This window comes from Dromiciops gliroides, chromosome 4, assembly GCF_019393635.1.
Source record: "Dromiciops gliroides isolate mDroGli1 chromosome 4, mDroGli1.pri, whole genome shotgun sequence".
Lineage (NCBI taxonomy): Eukaryota > Metazoa > Chordata > Mammalia > Microbiotheria > Microbiotheriidae > Dromiciops > Dromiciops gliroides.
The window spans coordinates 138,870,028-138,891,000 of NC_057864.1; the positions used below are offsets into that span (position 1 = coordinate 138,870,028).

The window sequence follows — 20,973 nt, forward strand, 5'->3', positions numbered from 1 at the left end:
ATCACTGAAAAGATAAACCATTTGCTCTAAACAATGGAAAAACTCCTTAATGCACATACAATTTTTTTTAATGTATCTGCTGCTAGATTTTATATATCTATATCTATATATAGATATACAGATAAATATCTCTATCTCTATCTATCTATCTATCTATCTATCTATCTATCTATCTATATTTTTCATTGCTATGGGTAGGAGATTTTTTTAAAAAACCAAATAAGAGAAAATTACAAAAGAGGACATAGATAATTTTGATTACATCAAACTGAAAAGCTTCTGAATAAACAAAATGAATGCAGCTAGTATCAGAAGGGACACATCTTAATGGGATAAAACCTTTGCATTAAGTTCCTGTGATAAAAAGGTTTTATATCAAAGATATACAATTAACATATGTATATGATATCAACAGCCATCATCCCAGTAGATAAGTTGTCAAAGGATATGAACCAAGTGTTCTCAAAAGAAGAATTTCAAAGTATTAACAACCATAAAAATAATGCTAGAAATCATTAATAATAAGAGAAATGCAAATCAAAATAGTCTTGCTGGGGTAGCTAGGTGGCACAGTGGATAGAGCACCGGCCCTGGATTCAGGAGGACCTGAGTTCAAATTCAGCCTCAGACACTTGACACTTACTAGCTGTGACCCTGGGCAAGTCACTTAATCCCAATTGCCTCACAAAAAAAAAAATAATAAAATAAAATAAAATATATATATATATATATATATATATATATATATACCTGCTGTTTTACCTCAAACCCTGCAAATTTGATGAAGATGACAAAAGATGGCAATACTCAATGTTGAAGGGGTTGTGGGAAGATCAAGATATTGGTACATTGTTGGTACATTTTGAAATTAATTTGCAATTATGCAAATAAGATGATTAAAATGTTCCTATCCTTTGGCCCAAGGAGGCCATTGATAAAAGCAAAGTCCCCAAATACACCAAAATATTTATAGCCACCCCTTTTGTGATAACAAAGAATTGAAAACAGTGCCCATTGACGGTGGAATAACAAAACAAACTGGTACAGGAATATAACAGTATATTACTATCCCATAAGAAATGATGAATATAATGAAAACAGTGAAAGATCTACATGAACTAATGCAGCATGAAGTTAGCAGAGTCAAAGAATAAAACAGTATACAGAATGATAAAACAAGGTAAATGAAAGAAAAAAAACATGTCTCCCCCCAAAAAATTAAAAGAGAATTTTGCAAAATTATATAGAATAAGTTTGGCATGAAAGAAAAGATATGAGAAGACACTGCCAACCCACTCATTTGCAGAAGTAAGAAGTCCACAAGTATGGACAAAGCACTTATTTTGAGACTTTTTCAAGGTACTGGGTCAGTTATATTGATTTTTCTTCTTTTATGTGCCTTAAAAATACTATTTATTATCTAGGGTTGGTATCTGGGAGAGGGAGCTGGAGGGGGAGAGAAAATGGGGAAAACGGTAATGATATAAAACTGAAGGACATCAATTAAAATTTATTTAAAATTTATCTGATGCTTTTGATTATCTGTATTAATGACTCTTACTCAGAGCACTGATTTGCAGAATGATTAGCTTTGGTATATAATGCTATATATCCAACTGTCTTCAGTACTTTGAGAAATTGTGGTAGCACCAATTTGTCAGCTGGTTCCCAGACCAATCATCATTCTTAGCTAGGTGTTAGTACTCTTTATTCTTCAGGTTTTTTTTTTTTTCATCTGTGATATGGCTTGTAGGACTCCTTCCTTCTCCACATGGAAAAGGTTCTTAGAGTAGGTTTATCTAGATTACATAAATATATTTTTTTAAGTCAAGTCAACAATCATTTATTAAGGTTTACCATATGCCTAGCTTTGTGGTAAACATTCAGAAATACAAATACAAAGGGAAAAAGAATCCTTGACCTCAAGGTGTTTAGATAACAAATAAAAAGGAGAGAGCTAAAAAGGCTGGGGGGGGGGGGGAGGGAGAGAATTAAGGCACCCTGCATGGTAAAAAAAAGTTCAGGAATGTAGCCTGTGGAAGAATAAAGAGGATTTAGGGATGGGTGTGTGTGTGTGTGTGTGTGTGTGTGTGTGTGTGTGTGTCCCCGAGTTTAAAATGGAGAAGCTAAACAATTAGATACAGACAAGGGGGACAGAGAAGAAGGAAGAGAATGGTTCTCTGATGGGTAGATAGAGGGGTTTCTGTAACATGGTAGAGAAAGTCCCTCTGAGAGGCATCAGGCTTGTAGCCTGGAAAGAAAAATTACCCTTTACTAGGAACTTTTTTTATCTATTGCTCAAAAATTGTTCTAGTATCAAGTACCTAAAGCAGAAATAGTGGCTCCCAGGAATGCCATTATTGTTAAAGGCTTGACAGCTTTTCCACAGCAAGGATTTTTTGAATTTACTTCAGGAAATATGTTGACATTTCCTAACATCAATGTCAGGGGAAACATCAAGGAAACAAAACACTGCATATGATGACAGACCCATTATGCCACTAAGGGCCCTGATCCAGCACAAACTGGAGTTGGCTTCCTCATGATTGAATTAAACAGTATTTGTTAGACAGCAAAACAATATTCGAAAAGGTGCTGTTCTGACCTAATATCAGTCTACTTTTATGCATTGTTATCTATATCAGTTATGATTGTTTAAGTTAGTATTCATATATCTGAGTTTTAAAAAATTGATATAAAAAGGTACATTTTACTATTTTCTCAAATTGGAGATCAGAAATAACAAGACCTATTTCCATAAATAAAATTTGACTTTTATTGAATATGTATCAAAGGCATACTAGTAAATGCTTAAAAATCTCCTACAAGAAAAAAAAAATGTATGCAGCACACATGTTAAAATTTCATCTGGGGGACAGCTGGTGGCATAGTAGATAAAGCACCGGCCCTGGATTCAGAAGGACCTGAGTTCAAAATCTGGCCTCATTCACTTGACACTTACTAGTTGTGTTACCCTGGGCAAGTCACTTAACCCTTATTGCCCCACTAATAACCATCATCATCATCTATATTATTAACCTTTTTTTCTCCATCACTTTAAGCCTAGACAAACCAACAAAACAAGAAATCAAACCATGATTTAAAAAAAAAATTTGCGTGTGTGTGGCAAAGAGGATTAAGTGACTTGCCCAGGGTCACACAGCTAGTAAGTGTCAAGTGTCTGAGGCCGGCTTTGAACTCAGGTCCTCCTGAATCTAGGGTCAGTGCTTTATCCACTGCGCCACCTAGCTGCCTCTCCATGATTTATTTAGCATAAATATACATACTGAAAATGTAGCAACTGATTCTCCAGTCCAGAGTCCGAGTTTTATTGAAACTGAAAAACTGTTCAATTTTATTTGGCTGACTCCAGCAAGTCCCTGCTTTGCATTTACTTTCTGTGTTCAAGGTATATCTTCAGATAGAAGGTAAGTTCCCAGAGGGCAATAAACGTTTTGTTTCCCCAATGCCTAGAACAACACTGTGCACGTTGAATTTATTACAGAATCAAAGGAGAAATGACTTATATAAATGTTCGACAAAAAGCAGGGTCGCCTATTGCTGATGTTACTGATTAAAGACTGCATTCGAAGGCTTACTTCTAAGCAATTGTCAGCCAACTCAAATTCGGAATGAAAAACCTATAAGCATTTAAGTGATTTTTGTTCAGATGCCTGTAATATTTTGATTTTCTTCTTATTTAAACAAAATGCTAGAAGAAATAAAACAGTACCTTCCTGACATAATGTACTTCTACAGCTTGAAAATTACTTTGAAAAACAAGCAGTCTATAACTTCTCATTTCAACCGAATTGACAGCACATTTCATTTAAGAAACATTTCCTAAGGGTACAGAGTGTTAATGAACTCTGCCATAAGTATTTTGCAGTCTGCCTACAACTTGACACCACCTGATCTGGCCAGCCATATGGCACACTCAGCTATGTCTTGGAGGATGTAGCCAAACCCGATTACTCTCTGTCCCCTGAACAAGTTATGTGCTTTTTGTCCTCAATGCTTTTGTTTAGGTCATTCCTTTTGCTTAATGAAATTTCCTTCTTTCTCTTCAAATGCTATTTCTTTCAGGAAGATTTCCCTGATCCTAATTATTGGCAATAACAATTCCCTTTTAGGTACAGCATCTTATTTAGCTCACACTGAATCTACTTTTATTATTATATGCTATAATGATAATAGACTGGAACTGGGTAGACATGATCTCTAGAAGCAGACTGACTGATGGATAGAAAATTATTCCTGTAATTTGGAATAGGAACTTCTATATAGGATCAAGGCCTTTTATGATAGTGTAAACCTCGAAGCCAGGCTGCCCCCAGGTACCTGGTGGCAGTATGATTCAGAACAATCATTAAGTGATTAATACACAGAATTTAAAAGATAAAATGGAACCTGAAAGGTTGAGTAGTAAGTACAACTCACACAACTCGCTGAGATACTAATTTAAGGCTGTAAGATTTCACTCCCCCCAACCCCCCCCCCTTTTCCTTATTTCCCCAGGACATAGCACATGTGCCTAGCACCTAGTAAATGGTCAATAAATGTTTGTTGACTGACTGGATGACTGATATGCTGTGACTCATTTCTAGAATTGAATAAGAGAAAGTGTCAACCTGAAATTTAGTGAAAACAATGAATATATTAAAATTAAGGTTCTTAATCAGGGCAGAGGAATTGCAGCTTGTGGTACCATGCAGCAGGTACTGGGAGTACCCCAAAATGGGAAATGGGGACCAGGTTTATATGGGGGACCAAAACAGCAATGAGTTTGACTTGGGGGGGGGGGCAGCTAGGTAGCACAGTGGATAAAGCACTGGCCTTGGATTCAGGAGGACCTGCGTTCAAATCTGGCCTCAGACGCTTGACACTTACTAGCTGTGTGACCCTGGGCAAGTCATTTAACCCCAATTGCCTCACCAAAAAAAAAAAAAAGATTGCCTTTGGGAAGAGTAAGTTTCTCACAGTTTCACTGGACAGATTCGTTGGCAAAACAAGCAAAAGTCCAAGAAGAAAGTTTGGGAACCTCTGGGAGGGGAGAGTTTGGGGGTTTACAAAATAAGCAGAAGGCAGAATGACAATGTCTAGTCAGCCCCAGGCAATTCACTGCTCTGGGAACCTAAACTAGATGGACTTCAGCAAGTTTTCAGTCAATTATGTTTGTCAAAGGGTATACTTTATTCTACAGATATTCAATAGAGACATATACACAGAGACTCATACACTCCTTACATAAGTGTATATTCAAGTAGTTTATAGACATATAATTAATTCTACTCATCACATTAGATAAGACTTTCATATGGGAAAGCCCCACACTGAAAGGGAAAAGCATTGTGGGGAGCTTTTGGGTGAGGATAGAGAGAAAAAGGGAACTGAGAGTGTGTGAATCTACTTAGGAAAGTCACGAACAATTCTCTGTGTCAATTTTTTTATTTATAAAATGAGCAAAGTTAGAACAGATGATTTCGAAGGGCTAGCTCTAAATCATATAACTAACTCTATGATTCTCAAGACCATATATATATATGTGTATGTATATGTCTATATCTTACTTGGTCAGAAAGAAGAAATGGAGGTTGAATTACTAAATCAGCTCACAAAGCTGGCAGGGAGGGATGTTATAATAGTAAAGATTCATCTTCATAGCAATAACAAAGGATTTCAACTATCTTAGGTACCTATAGTTGGATTCTCTTAAAGAGTGGTTCAGAGCCCTCTATTGCAGCCTGCTTCTACCCTTTTTCACAAATCAAAGACAGAATTTTTTCACTAAGCAGTACTATTAATTGGATAACATTTCTATGACAGATGAGTCAGCTAGAGGGCACACTGACTAGTGCTGGACTCACAGTCAGAGTTAAAAGTTAAATTATATAACTATTATTATGAAAGGACACTAATGATATAGGGCCTAGCACCCCAGAAGTTTTCTGGGATACATCAAAGAACCTTCTCCTTGAGAAACTAAACCAAAGGACAGACACACCTAAAGAGATAAGTGGAACCTATCAGGACAGAGCTAACTCCAGGACCACCACCCTTCATTCCAGTCTCCCTTACCCGTGGGGAGATAAGATTGGGTGTGGCTGCGGCCTTTATGGCTGGAGGAGGAGAGAGAGATGGCTTGAGAGATCCATAGCCACCCCTCATCCAATTCCCCCAGCCACCACCAGTGGCCCTCCCTCAATAGGGGAACTTTCCACAGTCAGACTATCACCTCATCGGACCACCATCAGTCCTCTATAAAAGTATCTGCCTGTCTCCTGTTCAAGGAGATTGGTATCTCAGAGCCACGCTCTGTGCCATGCCTTCTCTCCACGAGAAGAAGTCCAAGGATTTCTCTCTTGTTTTCCCTTCCCCAGCCCCTAAATAAACTACTATCTTATTCTATTGGTTTTGTGTGCAAGAGGGTGTAATTCTTTTTTTTTTAATTTTTAGAAATTTTATTTTTTCTAATTTTTTATTTTTGGGTATAATTCTTTAAAGAGGAATTCCTAAGGACCCCAAACCCCAACCCCTATCCCAAACCCCTTACCCTATTTCCCCCACAACACTAAGGATTTTTGTTGTAGTTATTCAGTCATGTCTGACTCTTCCTAACCCCATTTGGCGTCTTCTTGGCAAAGATACTGGAGTGGTGTGCCATCTCCTTTTCCAGCTGAGGCAAACAGAGTTAAGTGACTTGCCCAGGGTCACACAGATATTAATTTTCAGAGACTGGATTTGAACTCAGGTCTTCCACACTGCAGACCCAATGCTCTAATTATTGTAGCACCTAGCTCTTCACATCCACACTAAGGATACAGACTGCTCAATCTGGGCAGAGTTGCCATGCTTCCTCCTTTTAACATCAGGTATCATCAATTACCACTTAACTTAATCAAAGTCTGGACTTTAACTTTTACTTACCTAGAGGGTTTCTAAGGCTTAGAAAAACCATTCAAGTAGGAAAACCCTCCAGGCTGCTTCAGCCACTCTACTTTATCAGAATTAGGAATCACCGGCCTCTTAGGTTTATAGTTCCAGTGTCTGATCTCAATTACATATTCACTATCTGTGAAAAGGAATCTCCAAACTTCCTCCTCTGCATGGTTTTTCAACCAAAAAAAAATTTTTTTTTCTTCTTCTTCTTGTGGACCAGGTTTGAAAATTTGTATTTAATGTCTTTCCCCTACTTTTTTCATCCATGTCCAGAACAAAGAAACCTCACTTATCTGGGGTAACTCACACCAATCCAGTGAGCCTTAAATTCCAATAAAGTTTTAACTAGAAATTTTGCACTGATGGCAAAAAGCAGGAAAGTACCTTTAGTTGGAGGGTGAGAAGTAGAAGAGAGGGGAGGTGAGTTTCTAATCTCACAGGCCCTTCATGGATGTGTACCAGGCACAAGGGTCTATGATAGGTTTTGGGGAGACAGAGACAAAACAAAGACACAAGGGCAAATCAGTTCTTGTCCTAAAGTCTCTTAGATTGTATTGAGGGGACACCACAGGTAAATGGAGAGGATATTTTGTAGAGGAGATCACTGACAGGGACCTCTGGCTCTGGCTCTTCTGATGGGAAGCACATGAGCTGAGTATAGAAGGAAGCTTAGAAAGAAGAGCAAACTGCATCTCAGCCCTTAAGCAGCCTTTGAAAAGGCACAAAGGCGAAAAACAAAATGCTAATGTCTGGTAGCAACAGGCAGGCCAGTTTGGCTAAATAAAACACAGAAGTTAGAAAGGTGAGTTATATCAAATAATCCAAGAAAGGTAGGCTGGCAACAGAGTGTAAATGCCAAAAGGCATTCTATCCTGGAGGAGGTAATAGGGAATCATTGAAGGTTCTTGAGCAGAACAATAAAAGGCTAACTTGTGCGTTAGAAAAATTAGTGTGACAACCATAGCATATGCATTGAAGAGAAGACAGAGACTCCACAGGAGAAACAGAACAGTGGCCACTTGCAATGGTCACAAAACCTGTAAGTGTAAGCATACAAATTTGAACCCAGGTTTCTCCTGACAACAGTATAGGAATTTTTCAGCTACACTAGGACAAAGTCAGAATGACTCATCCATGAACTATGCTGGAGCTAAGGAGGAAAGAGTTTTTTGCACTACCTGGGCCATGGGGTCAAATACCACCTAATGCAAAAAATCAGACTATGAGAGCTGGAATTCATAGTAGAGGTAAAGTAGTTCAAGTCCCTTCATTTTATAGAGGAGGAAACTGAGGGCCACAGAGAGATGAAGTGACTTGACTATGATACGGTGCAAAGTCAGTCACTTGTACAGAGTCGGTCTGAATAGCTCCATGTTTTAACCTTGCCTGACTTTTGGGTACTTGGGGAGCCAGCCAATAGGAGAAGGAAGTAAACAACACGTACGCTAATCTTATCTCATAGTATTCATCCCATTTCACTATGATGTTGTAATATGGGGTTGGGTTGGAGCTGAGGTGATACTAATCCCATCTCCTCACTAAAACATGTACCAATCCAAATTGTTTTACCCTTATATGGAAATTGCTTTATTCTTGTCTATAAAAGCAGCACACAGTTTGAATTTAGGGCTTGTCCCTCACCAACTGTTTGATGCTTTGGTGTGCTAATGAACTCCTTTGGTCTTATTTCATGAGTTTGCCTTATTGATCAAGGCAAGGCCCAGACTAAGATTTTTTTTAACAGTGCCATCTAGGAAGAGCTGAGAACAGAACCCAGATCTCCAGATTGCAGGTCCATGAACTTTCCATCAGGACATGGCTTGCTAGATTTTGGTCACAGGAAATAGTGATGAAAAGTCTGACTTCACATAAATCCCATCCAACATTATGCATTTATGGATTTATTACTCCAAGCACAATGCTTTTCAGGTCTTCCAACATGGAATATTTCATAATAGGGTATGAAAAAAATCTGTCTCTTGTCGCCTAAGGAAGTATAACATGCCAACCTCTATTCAGAGATCTCATACTTCATTTTTTATTTTCCTGTAAGCCACCTGGTAGTGTGCAAATATGTACACAATAATAGCCACTTTAAAACAATCCCAACAGACTAGTAGGCAATATACTGTAAGTGCTAGCTTCGTTAATCCAAATTGCAACATTAGGATCAGACATGCCCTGCTGAAATCCACATCTTTCCCAATTTAGCTCCAGAGCACACTAGCCCAAGGTTTATTCTAAAAGTTTTAGTCAATTGTTTCTAAAGCATCAGTAATGAACAGCATATGCCACTTTGGTATGTATCATCTATTCCAAAAAAAAAATTTTGGACCCATGGAAAAATAGCAAGAAATTCACATGAATGGAGCCTTTAATGAATTTAACCTTCATAGTTCCCTCAATATTGTTTTCAAGGTAGGATAGGATCAGCTCAATTACTACTTACAAAATGAAGTTTTTTTTTTTATTCCCCTTAGTGTTATCTTCCACCTTCCACCCTTATCTCACATTTATTTTTATATGCTTATATGTGTATATATTTCCACCTATAGAAGGTAGGTATGGAATCTCTTTGATGGCAGAGGTAGTTTCATTTTTGTCTCTCTTTCCCCAGAACCTAACACAGTGACTGGTACTTAGTAGTATCGGCTTAATAAATGTATATCAATTAACTGATTGATGTAAGACCAGAAATGTAGTTAGACAAAGAGAGGACATGAACCTTTTCCCTGGGCTTACCTTTGTTTTTGTTTCTCACCCAGTTCCCATTCATTTGCATGGAGTACAAAATAGTTTTGTCTTTGAGAAACTATGAGGGGGAGACAGCTAGGGGGCATAGCAGATAAAGCACTGGCCTTGGATTCAGGAGGACCTGTGTTCAAATCTGGCCTCAGACACTTGACACTTACTAGCTGTGTGACCCTGGGCAAATCACTTAACCCTCACTGCCCTGCCAAAACCAAAAGAAAAATAACAAACTATGAAGGGAATTTGAGCTGGGGCAGGTATGGGGAAACAGAGTTTTCAATTAAAAAAAATTTTAAATCCTTTCATTCAGTTTTCTGAAAGGATAACATCTAAATAGATGCTAACTGGAAAGAGTTCAGCCCCTGGAAATTAGGCTAGGAGTGAAATGTCTTTCTGACCCTAAATTAGACAAAACTATTTTGTTTTTGTTTTAATCATTTTTTAAAGTTGTGTCTGACTCTCTGTGACCTCTTTTTGGGGTTTTCTTGGCAAACATATTGGAGTGGTTTGCCATTTCCTTCACCATCTCATTTTACAGATGAGGCAAGCAGGGTTATGTGATCTGCCCAGAGTCACACAGTTAGTAAATGTCTGAGATTGGATTTGAACTCAGGTCTTCCTGACTCCAGGACTGTCCACTGTGCCACCTAGCTGACTAATATTGACCTTGGTGACCAGCTATTAAAGTTCACAAGCTGTAAGCCTGAAAGCACCAGATGGGGCAGATTTGGCTTTGTATGCTGAAGTCCTTGACATATTTGGCAAGGAATCTCCTTCCAGAGCAGATATGCTCAACCTAAAGATTCCTATATTATATGTTATGTGGAGGCTTTGTCTTTCTAAAAGACCTGTAGTCAATCAATCAAGATTTATTAAGAAACTACTATGTGCCAGTTACTGTGTTAGACATACAAAAAAGGGCAAAAGACAGTTCCTGCCCTCAAGGAAATGAGGATCTAATGAGGGAGACAACATGCAAACAAATGCATACAGACAAGCTCTATATAGGAAATAATATACAGAAGGAAGGCACTAGAATTAAGAGGGGTTGGGAACAGATTCCTGAAAAAGATGGGACTTCAAGGAAGCCAGGGAAATCAGTGGGTAGAGCTAAGGAGGAAGACTATTCTAGCCATGGAGGACAGCCAGAGAATATGTATGCAACTGAGATATGGAGTCTTATTTGTAGGACAGAAAGGAAGCCATATGTGGTAGGGAGTACAATGTAAGAAGACTGGAAAGGTATGGGGAGGGTTAGGCTATAAAAAGACTTTGAATGTCAAAAAGAGCATTTTGTATTTGATCCTGGCATGATAGGGAACCACTGGAGTTAACTGAGTATGGGTGGGGGGTTGATATAACTGTACTGGTTGGGGAGGTTGGAAAGGGGTGAAAACCTCTGTACTTTTAGCTGAAAGAATGTCAGAGTATGTACCACCTTCCATGAGGGAGAAATAATACCTTGGCTAAGGACTCTAACTGAAGCTAAATCTGGAAGCTAAGAAAAGCTCCTCAACTTCAAACAAACTGTCTACAACTCTATCATCTATCTACAAATATACACCTATATGTATTATGTATCTATTTAAATATATACACCTATATGTATTATGTATCTCTATCTATCTAGAGAGCGTGCGAGAGCAAGAGCGAGAGCGAGAGCGAGAGCGAGAGAGAGAGAGAGAGAGAGAGAGAGAGAGAGAGAGAGCAAGAGAGAGAGAGAGAGAGTGCATGCATGAGAGAGATCAGCACAACAGTGCTGCACAGCATCCACTGACATGGACAGGGTTAAAACAATGTCTGGTGGAAACTATGTTTCATGGGACTTTTGAAGAGCTCACCTGGCAGAAGCAGCACAATGACATCATCAAAGGACATCAGTCATACTGTAGTGCTTGGGGTATGAATTATTCCTACACACATGCACTTTCCTTAGGCATACATTTTCCCTACGTGTGTGTTTTGTCCATGCATTTTTCCTATGTTTGTCTGCTCTTCCCATTGATAGCTTAAGTATTTATGGTAAGGCGAGTACCAGATTTGTTGGGAAATGTTTTAAGGCTACTTTTCTTCCTATGCTGCTGCTGCTTGCTTGAAATTATGTCCTCTAAGTACTTTGACCTTAATATAGTCTTGTTTGGGGATCTAATATGCAAATGTTTGTGCATATATGTGTCTGTGGGTTCTCCACAGCTGCAATGGCAGCAAGGCAACTTAGCAACTTAAAGATCTTCTTTTAATCTTTATTCATTAAAAAGGATGACACTTTAGGTCACATTTTAATGGTTGAAGACAGTTTGACTTGAAAGTATATGGTGGGTAGCTGGCCTTTGTACAATCTGTTTATGCAACTTAGTCTTTGTAGATGACCTACAAAAGTTTCATATTCCCAGTGTCTTCGGCAGCCTTGACAATGAATCAAGGGCCAATCACTGCATGTGTCAGGTTGAAAAAAATGAATATTAATCATGGACAGATGGCCCCACTGCTGCAGCAGGTTACTAGACACTATTTCTGAGCAATACAGTGTATTTTGAAGTTAAAGAGAAGTTTCTATGGAACTTTTTCCCCCTCTTATGATAGTTGAATTGATGAAATAACTATCTCATAACAACCCAGAAATTTTGATATGTGCTAATGAACTATTTTTTTTTAAAGAGGTCATATAGCCTTAAACAACAACTAATGTGTTGCATTCGATACCACAGATATGCATCTTCTACTTTCTGGATCCTCCTTCCATGGGTTCCCCTTTCCCTTGAGTACATGCTCCCACATACACACATACACAGTAGTAACCTCCTAAATAACCTGAGTAGGAAGGATGCTGGACCATAAGTACATAGATACTGCCTTTAGTAACAACTGAAACTTAACCTTAACTTGTATGACAGGAAGTAATATCTATGTACTCAGTTGGGCCAATATCCTGCTTAGGAATATTATTCAGGGTAATATTAATATGGCTTTATGAATATCTGGGGGTATGTTCAGAACAAAGGAGCTCCCATGAGAGACAGATTTAGAAAACAAAGTGTAAGGACACATAGGAAGGATCTAACCATTTTCCAGAGACCTAGGAAAGACCTTAGCTTAAAAAGGTCAGTCTTACACTGCATCCAGGACCATCTCCAGCCATTCCAATCTATATCTTGCCACTGGACCCAGATGGCTCTGGAGAAGAGAGTATGGTTGGTGACTTTGCACAGCCCTCCCTCACTTAAATAAAATTCACTGCAACATATGACATTACCTCTTGTTGTCACAGTCCTCTTAGAGAATAGAGGACAAACAACAATAACAAACAGTCTTTCAGCTAATGATAGATGGGACCCAAGGCAAAAATTGTGTATTTGTTCTCCTTATTCTCCTATTTGTTATGCACTGACAGCAATTTAAAAAACCCTTGAGATTGGTAAATATACACAGATATTTATATAGTATATATGGATATGTGTATGTAGGCCATCTACAAAGACTTAGTTCCATAAACAGAGAGTACAGAGACCATCTATCCACCATATACTTTCTCCTCCTCCTCTTCTTCTTCTTTGGCAGGGCAATGAGGGTTAAGTGACTTGCCCAGGGTCACACAGCTAGTAAGTGTCAAGTGTCTGAGGCTGGATTTGAACTCAGGTCCTCCTGAATCCAGGGCTGGTGCTTTATCCACTGCACCACCTAGCTGCACCCCCCATATACTTTCAAGTCAAATTGTCTTCAGCCACTAATGAGTAAAGATTCAATAAAGATCTTTAAGTTGCTAAGTTGCCTTACTGTCACTGCATCTGTGGAGAACCCCCCCCCCACACACACATACATGCAAAAACATTTGCAAATCAGACCCCCAAACAAGGCTATATTAAGGTCAAAGTACTTAGAGGACATAATTTGAAGCAAGCAGCCGCAATATAGGAAGAAAAGTAGCATATATGTATTACAGTTTTAAGCTAAAACTCTCTGTCTCTGTCTCTCTACACATACATATATGCACACACATATATGCATATAAATTACATAAAACTCATCATATACTTAAGCTATTAAAGCTTACATGTGTGTGTACACTCACATATATGTATACATACAAGTATGGATATATGTATATACATGTGTATATAAGCATATTTTTTTTCCTCCTGATGCCTTAAGAAACTATTCTACTTTAGTTTGGTCAACCTTTGTATAAATATAGTGGAGAGTTTTAAAAGACTTCTACATGGCTCTGGAACTCCTGTTGAGCTTCTAAATCCTCCAAGAGCTTCATCAAGGCTATAGTTACCCTCATTTGGTAGAAGGAGGGAAGAGCTTCAAAGGCATTTCTGCAGTTTGTGGACACAATTCAGAACTTAGCTTCCAGATATAAAAACAGTATGGGAGCAGAGCTGTATCCTAGCATAGCATTTTTAACCTTAAGAAGGTTAGAATTAGGTCAGAATTATTAGAGTATAGCCTTTTCTCCTGGTATATGGTCCCTCCTGTGCTGATCCTTTGAGAAATTATGCATGTAATGTGCTTTGAAAACCTCAGACTGCTATAGAAATGCCAGCTCTTATCCTTATCCTCATGACACTGCCTTCCTTGGTTTTTTCCTTCTTTTAAGAACGACTGGAATCTACACTAACAAAGCAATAATTTTAAAATTTTCCAGTTATTTGGTTTAATTCTTCTACTTTTATGACACCTACTTTTTAAATAATGATGACGATGATGATATTATAGTACTTTAAAGTTTGCTTCATATGTATTATTTCATTTTATCATATATGAGTCCTGTAAAACAACTGCCTTTCTCTTCATTTTATGAGTGAGGAGATTGAAGATGAGAGAGTCAAATGACAACCTGAGTGACAGAAGTCACCTTAGGTGACTAAGTCTCTTAAGCAGAATTCAAATCCAATTCTTATTGATTCCAAATCCAGTGCTCTATTTGGTCATGTGACTGATGTTACACCATTCGATAACTACCAGTTGATTCTGGCAATAATTCCTCCAGGATGATTACTTGACATCTTATTCTCTTCTCTTGATCCATCACCCAATCCTCTGCCCCCTTCCAAATTCCCATGAGTAGTTTCAGCAACTCAAAGCTTCTCTCCAAGAGAAAGCCTTGACTAACTAACCTCAATAACTTTGATTATGCCTCTATTTCATGTTCTTTTAGCACTTGTTGATGCAGACTTATTTTGTGTTTGTGCGTGTGTTACTCAGATTGATCTTATTCACCATGCTTCTTCTTATTATCATTTTATGTATATGGAATGTATTGTTTTTTCTGAATTCAAAGCAGTGTATGTGTGTGTGTGTGTATGTATGTATGTATGTATGTATGTATGTATGTATGTATGTGTGCACAAGACAAGTCTCTAACATATACTATGAATGTGGCTTTGGGCAATCACATAGCTTCTCATTATCCTGGGAAACTCTCAATATTATAAAATACAGAACAATTGTTGATCTGCAATGGTAGAGGGAATTTTCACACAGGAAATTCTCTCCATTGATTACAGTTTGAAATGAAGAAGGAGGAGGAGGAAGCAGAAGCAGCAGCAGCAGCAGAAGCAGCAGAAGCAGCAGCAGCAGCAAAAGCAGAAGCAGCAGCAGCAGAAAAAGCAGAAGTAGCCGCAGCAGCAGCAGCAGCAGCAGCAGCAGCAGCAGCAGCAGCAGCAGCAGAAGAAGAAGAAGAAGAAGAAGAAGAAGAAGAAGAAGAAGAAGAAGAAGAAGAAGAAGAAGAAGAAGAAACAACAGACATAATATAATCAACATGGGCAGTTAGGTGGTTCATTAGGATTTGGAGTCAGGATGACCTAAATTCAAATCCAGATTCAGACACTAACTACATGACTCCTTGCAAATCAGTAAGCCCTCTCAGCTTCAGTTTCATTACCTGTGAAATGGGGATAATAAGAGCACCTACTTCATGGGATTGTTGTGGGGATCAAATGAGGTGACACATATAAAGCCCTTTGTTAAGTACCACATAAAGATTAGCTAACATCCTATAGTTAACATGTATTTCCTAAGAAAAGAGCTAAAATTCTAAGTTACCACAAGGTAAATGGGTTTTCCCATTTATATGACTCTGAAGCAACATTTGCAGTCCCCATATACCCAAAGAGCCACATGGCTGCGGTTTTTGTTTACGTATGAGTGTTTGTTTTTGAGGAGAAAAAAAAGAGGGAGGCTATGTTTATCTTTATTTACAAAGGCCAAGTAAGCACTAGAATATTATCGGATTAGATATAGCAAAGAGCTCACTGCCTAGTATCCTTGTTCCACTTTAACACCCAGAGTTTCACTCTCAATATTTACTTTTGTTGCTAGAGTTAAGAAACCTGCACACCCCAAAACTGAACTTCAAGGTATATAATTTTAAACAATTTTAAAGATAGTTTTCAAATATCTACCAAAAATGACATTAAAAAATTACTTTGAGAGTAAAGCCTACCTTCATCTGCATTTTTCCCTATGGTTATGGATGACCAAATATACTAATATGTGTATAACACATACATGATTATATATACATACTTACAATATACTATATGTCTATACACAGTACACGTCTATTCATTCATGCATGTACAATGCACACACATGCATATTTGTATCTTTTTAGCTGAAGTACATTCAATTTGAAACCTCTCTGAAAGTGGATATAACTATATTTCATTTGGCCAAGTGGTATTTCCTGGGTTGTAAAAGGAATTCTGCCCATTTGAACATAGGTAAAAAGTGACTTCTAAGCTATTGTGCAGACTGTCTCTCCAGCAAATGAAAATCTGCTTGCTGTCTATTTAAAAAGGGTGGAGCTAGAAATCACAAGATCAGTTGGATTTGTCAGAGTCCTGATATACCACTTTTTACCATAGAGTAGAATGTGGTAGAAGGTGACTCTAAATGAGATTTCTAAGAGTAGTCGGAAGTAACCCCAAGGTAAGGCAATGCCAAGTATAATAAAAGTTTAGTTTAGAGACCATAGGGCTTTGGATTTATCAAATTCTTTACTGCTACTACCTAGTTCTGTATTTATAACAACCCTGTAAGACAGGTTTTGCAAATATTCTTTTATTCCCATTATTTATATGAAGAAAACTGAGGCTCAGTATAAAGTGTATTTTTTGGGGGGTGGAAAAAGCATGGGACACAGAGTCAATAGAATGTATGTTCCTTGAGGGCCGGGAATGAACCTTATATTTCTAGCACCTAGCAAAAGCCTCACACATGGCAGTAGATTGACAAATGTTTACTGAATAAATGGCTGAGTCAGATGAAGAGGAGTTCAAGTCCAAGTTTTGCCACTTACTAACCATGTGACCTTGGAAAAATTTCTGCCTCTACAAGTTTCAGATTCCATACCTGAAAAATGGGTGTCTAATAACATTTGCACGACTTACCCTATGGAGTTGCTGTAAAGATTAATTGAGAAAATGCATTCAAAACCAATTTGTAAATTACCAAATACTATATAAACATGAGTTATTGTAACTAATTATTGGTATTATTATGAACTATAATTAACTTCCCTGAGGTCATATTGCTAGTAACTGACAGAGCCAGAAAATACCAGTTGAGGTCTCTTAGCTCTAATTCCATCATTTAATGCACTACATACATTACTTCTTCTTTCAGAGAAGCAACCTGAAATGTTTTATAATCGTGTATCACCCATTCCAGAGGACATCCATACTTGACAGATTTCTAACTTTATGTTAAGGCACTTGCGCAATGGATCAGGAAAAACAATTTTGTGAAAGCAACTTAATTTCTATTCACAAATAGCATGCACACCGATATTAACCTTCTTTGATCTTTTCTTCCTTGGCTCTTGATGGAGATGGATGGTGAGGATCAGAGAAAGTAAATGAAAGATCAATGATATGACTTAGACACAGGCACTGAGAGCACACCACCTAGAAGAAATAAAAAACAAAACCAAACCAATAATCCAACTCATTCTCCTCATTCTGTTCATGTAATCAAAGCAATGATTTCAAAGTTCATCATGTTTATAACTGGCAGATTGTTCAAGCTCAAAGAAGGGTGAGAGGACATAAGTCCATGTACTGATTCATTCATTCATTGTATTCATTTGACAAATATCCATGGGGGAGGACTAGTATACTTCTGGCTTGGACAACCTAGCAAGATGGCATTCCAGATGGACCTTGAATTTTAAGAGGTAAAGCCTAGAGGTCAAGGGGCAGTGCAGGTAGAGAAATTAATATGAGCAAAGGCAAATTGTGAAAGTGAAAGGCATGTCTTGGACCGAGTATAAGGAAGGTAAAGGAAAGTGATAGGAGATAAAACTCAATGTAGATGAATATATCAACCCAATCTTCTTTATCTCTTATGCACTGTAGGTGGGTTTAAGCCAGATTTTTAAATAGGTTAGTCAGAAACTTAAAGTTCATCTTTATAATCTAAAAAAACCTCAAAATATGCATTGGGAGACCTTTGTGTCAAAGCAATTAAAATATTACTTTGTAAACAATTTGAAAATTTCAAGCTAAAACGAATCCTTTTGGATTAACAATGGAGCTGGAATGGGGGTGAATTCCAAAGGCACTAGTCAACAAGGGAATGATCTTTGGTCTGACATCTTCCTGTCTTATGTATTCAAGTGAGGACTCAAGTACTCTACATTCATCAGGAAGAGAGCCAATAGTCTTTTTTTTTTTTTTTCACCAGGGCTATCATAATGTGGCCCAGAAACATATGACTCTGCTGTTGCTTCGGTTGTTTTTGTGTCTATTCTTCCTGCTTTAAGTGAAAGAAATTAGAGATGGCAGTGACCTTGAGAGATTCCAAAGGTCAGGAGCCGCTGGGGTTCTATGAGTGAAGTACATGCTGAATTTTGTGGCCAGCCAATCCATCTTCAAAGTCCTGAGAAACAATCTTTAAGACCCAACCCCATGGTAGCTGATAAGAACTCTTTCAACTGATCCATATTTATCTGTGAACTTCATTCAACATATGCTATCTAGACTCTTTGTTAAGTCTGGTCTCAGTCTCACCAGGGACTATGGGAGATAGGGAAACTGCATCCCCAGGTCTGTCTTCCTGTCTGTCTTCCTTCCTTCCTTCCTTCCTTCCTTCCTTCCTTCCTTCCTTCCTTCCTTCCTTCCTTCCTTCCCCCACAATGTAAACATTCCTTTGTAATACTACCTAATGAAATTGGGTAATATTTTGATGTCATCTGGAACTGGAGAGAATGCACAGGAATAAGACCTTGAGCTGCATTAGAGAATACTCAAACACTGAGGGATCTGATGCTCAAACCCCCAGCACCCTGAGGTAGAGATTTCACTTTGTCATCTCCCCTCAGTAACCAGCACAGAGTAAGGCTTCATTAATCATTTGTGGAATTAAATAATTTTAAAATGAAATAACAGTGGCCAGAGAGCTTTATTGTAATTATTTTACTAATTAACTTCATAACATCTGAAGTTTGCTTTTTTTGGTTGTTTTAATAGGAAGAATATTACCTGATTATTTATTATTTTCAGTTATTTTGATCTCAAAAGTACATAAACTGTATAAAATTTATTTTAGCATTTTAAGAAATGGTAATATTACAAATGCAGCATGGCATTACTTATATGAATGTCCTGGGAAAACACATCATAGACATATATGAAAATCTGGCTAGTTCAGAGATCCCCTTATGCATGTATAAATATAGTACAATCTAAAAGAACATTAGGTGGCATGGGGGGATTTTCCAACCACTCTTTAATGTAAATGCATGTTGTACTCATAGACTGGTTGTGTCCAAAGCTTCATAGGATGTTAGAACTAGGACGATTTACAACTTAAAAATTATTTAGTTCAAGTTTATAATTTTCCAGGTGAAGAAACTGGGATACAGAATATTTTGAAGAGAAGAGGCTTGGGAAGTCATATGGCAAAGAGGGCAACCAGATACATTTATTGTTGTTTGTCCTTCATTCTCTCTCTTTCTTTCTTTCTTTCTTTTTTCCTGGGCAATGGAGGTTAAGTGACTTGCCCAGGGTCACACAGCTAGTAAGTGTCAAGTGTCTGAGGTCGGATTTGAACTCAGGTCCTCCTGAATCCAGGGCCGGTGCTTTATCCACTGTGCCACCTAGCTGCCCCCATTCTTGAAGAGGACCATGACATCAGGGTGATGTCATGACTTGCACTGAATTGGATTTTAAGTGAGGGAGGGCTATACAAGATCACTAATCTCACTCTCTCCTCCAGAGTCATCTGGATCCAGTGGCAAGATACAGATTAGGATGCTTGGCTATGGCTCTGGATGTTTAAGGCAATTGGGGTTAAGTGACTTGGTCAGGATCACACAGCTAATAAGTGTCTGAGGTGAGATTTTGTTGAGAGTGCAGAGCACCCCAGAAGTTCTCTGGGGCACACCAAGGAATCTTCTCCTTGAGAAACTAAACGGGGGGCGGCTAGGTGGCGCAGTGGATAAAGCACTGGCCCTGGATTCAGGAGGACCTGAGTTCAAATCTGGCCTCAGACACTTGACACTTACTAGCTGTGTGACCCTGGGCAAGTCACTTAACCCCCATTGCCCCGAGCGGAAAAAAAAAAAAAGAGAGAGAGAAACTAAACCAGAGGACTGATATGCCTAGAGAGATACGCAGAACTAGATTGGACTGAGCTGGCTTCAGGACCTCCACCCTTCATTCTGATCTACCTTATCCCTGGGGAGATAACTTTGGGTGTGGTTGCCGCCTTTGTGTCCTGAAAAGAGAGATGGCTTGAGAGATCCATAGCCACCCCTCACCCAAATCCTCTAGCCACCACCAGTGGGGGGTGGTCCTCCCTCACTAAAGGAACTTTCCATAGTCAAATTGTCACCCCTCCCCATCATCAGTCCTCTATAAAAGTACCTGCCAGTCTCCTGCTCGAGGAGACTGGTACCTCAGAGCCACGTGCTTTGTTCCATACCTATCTCCCCATGAGAAGTCCAAGGATTTCTTTCATGGTTTCCCTCCCCCCCTTCCCTTCCCTTGCCCCTAAATAAACTACCACCTTATTCTAACTGCTTTTGTGTGCAAGAGGGTGTAATTCTTTAAAGAGGAATTCCTAAGAACCCCTACCCCTAACCCAAACCCATACCCCGTTTTTCCCATAACAATTTGAACTCAGGTCCTCTTGACTTCAGGGACAGTGCTCTATCCATTGTGCCACCTAACTGCCCCAAAGAGAGAGATACACTTAAGAAGAGGGCTGGATACACGAGAAAATACTATAAATGTGAAAGTATCTCACATTAAAATTTTTGGGACAGTGACTTAT

The 20,973-nt window shown here is 38.5% G+C and overlaps 1 protein-coding gene across 2 annotated transcripts in view; it reads right to left on the bottom strand.

Moving 5' to 3' along the window:
- Positions 1 to 20,973, bottom strand: part of CHRM3 (cholinergic receptor muscarinic 3) — a 633,202-nt gene that overhangs the window by 85,108 nt on the left and 527,121 nt on the right. Inside the window, exon 4 of one of the 2 annotated variants that reach the window (XM_043964241.1) lies at positions 17,492 to 17,603. The exons of the other annotated variant lie outside the window; for it this stretch is intronic. The gene's annotated coding sequence lies outside the window, so the exon portion shown is untranslated. The remainder of the gene's footprint in view (positions 1 to 17,491; positions 17,604 to 20,973) is intronic. 2 annotated transcript variants of the gene reach the window in all.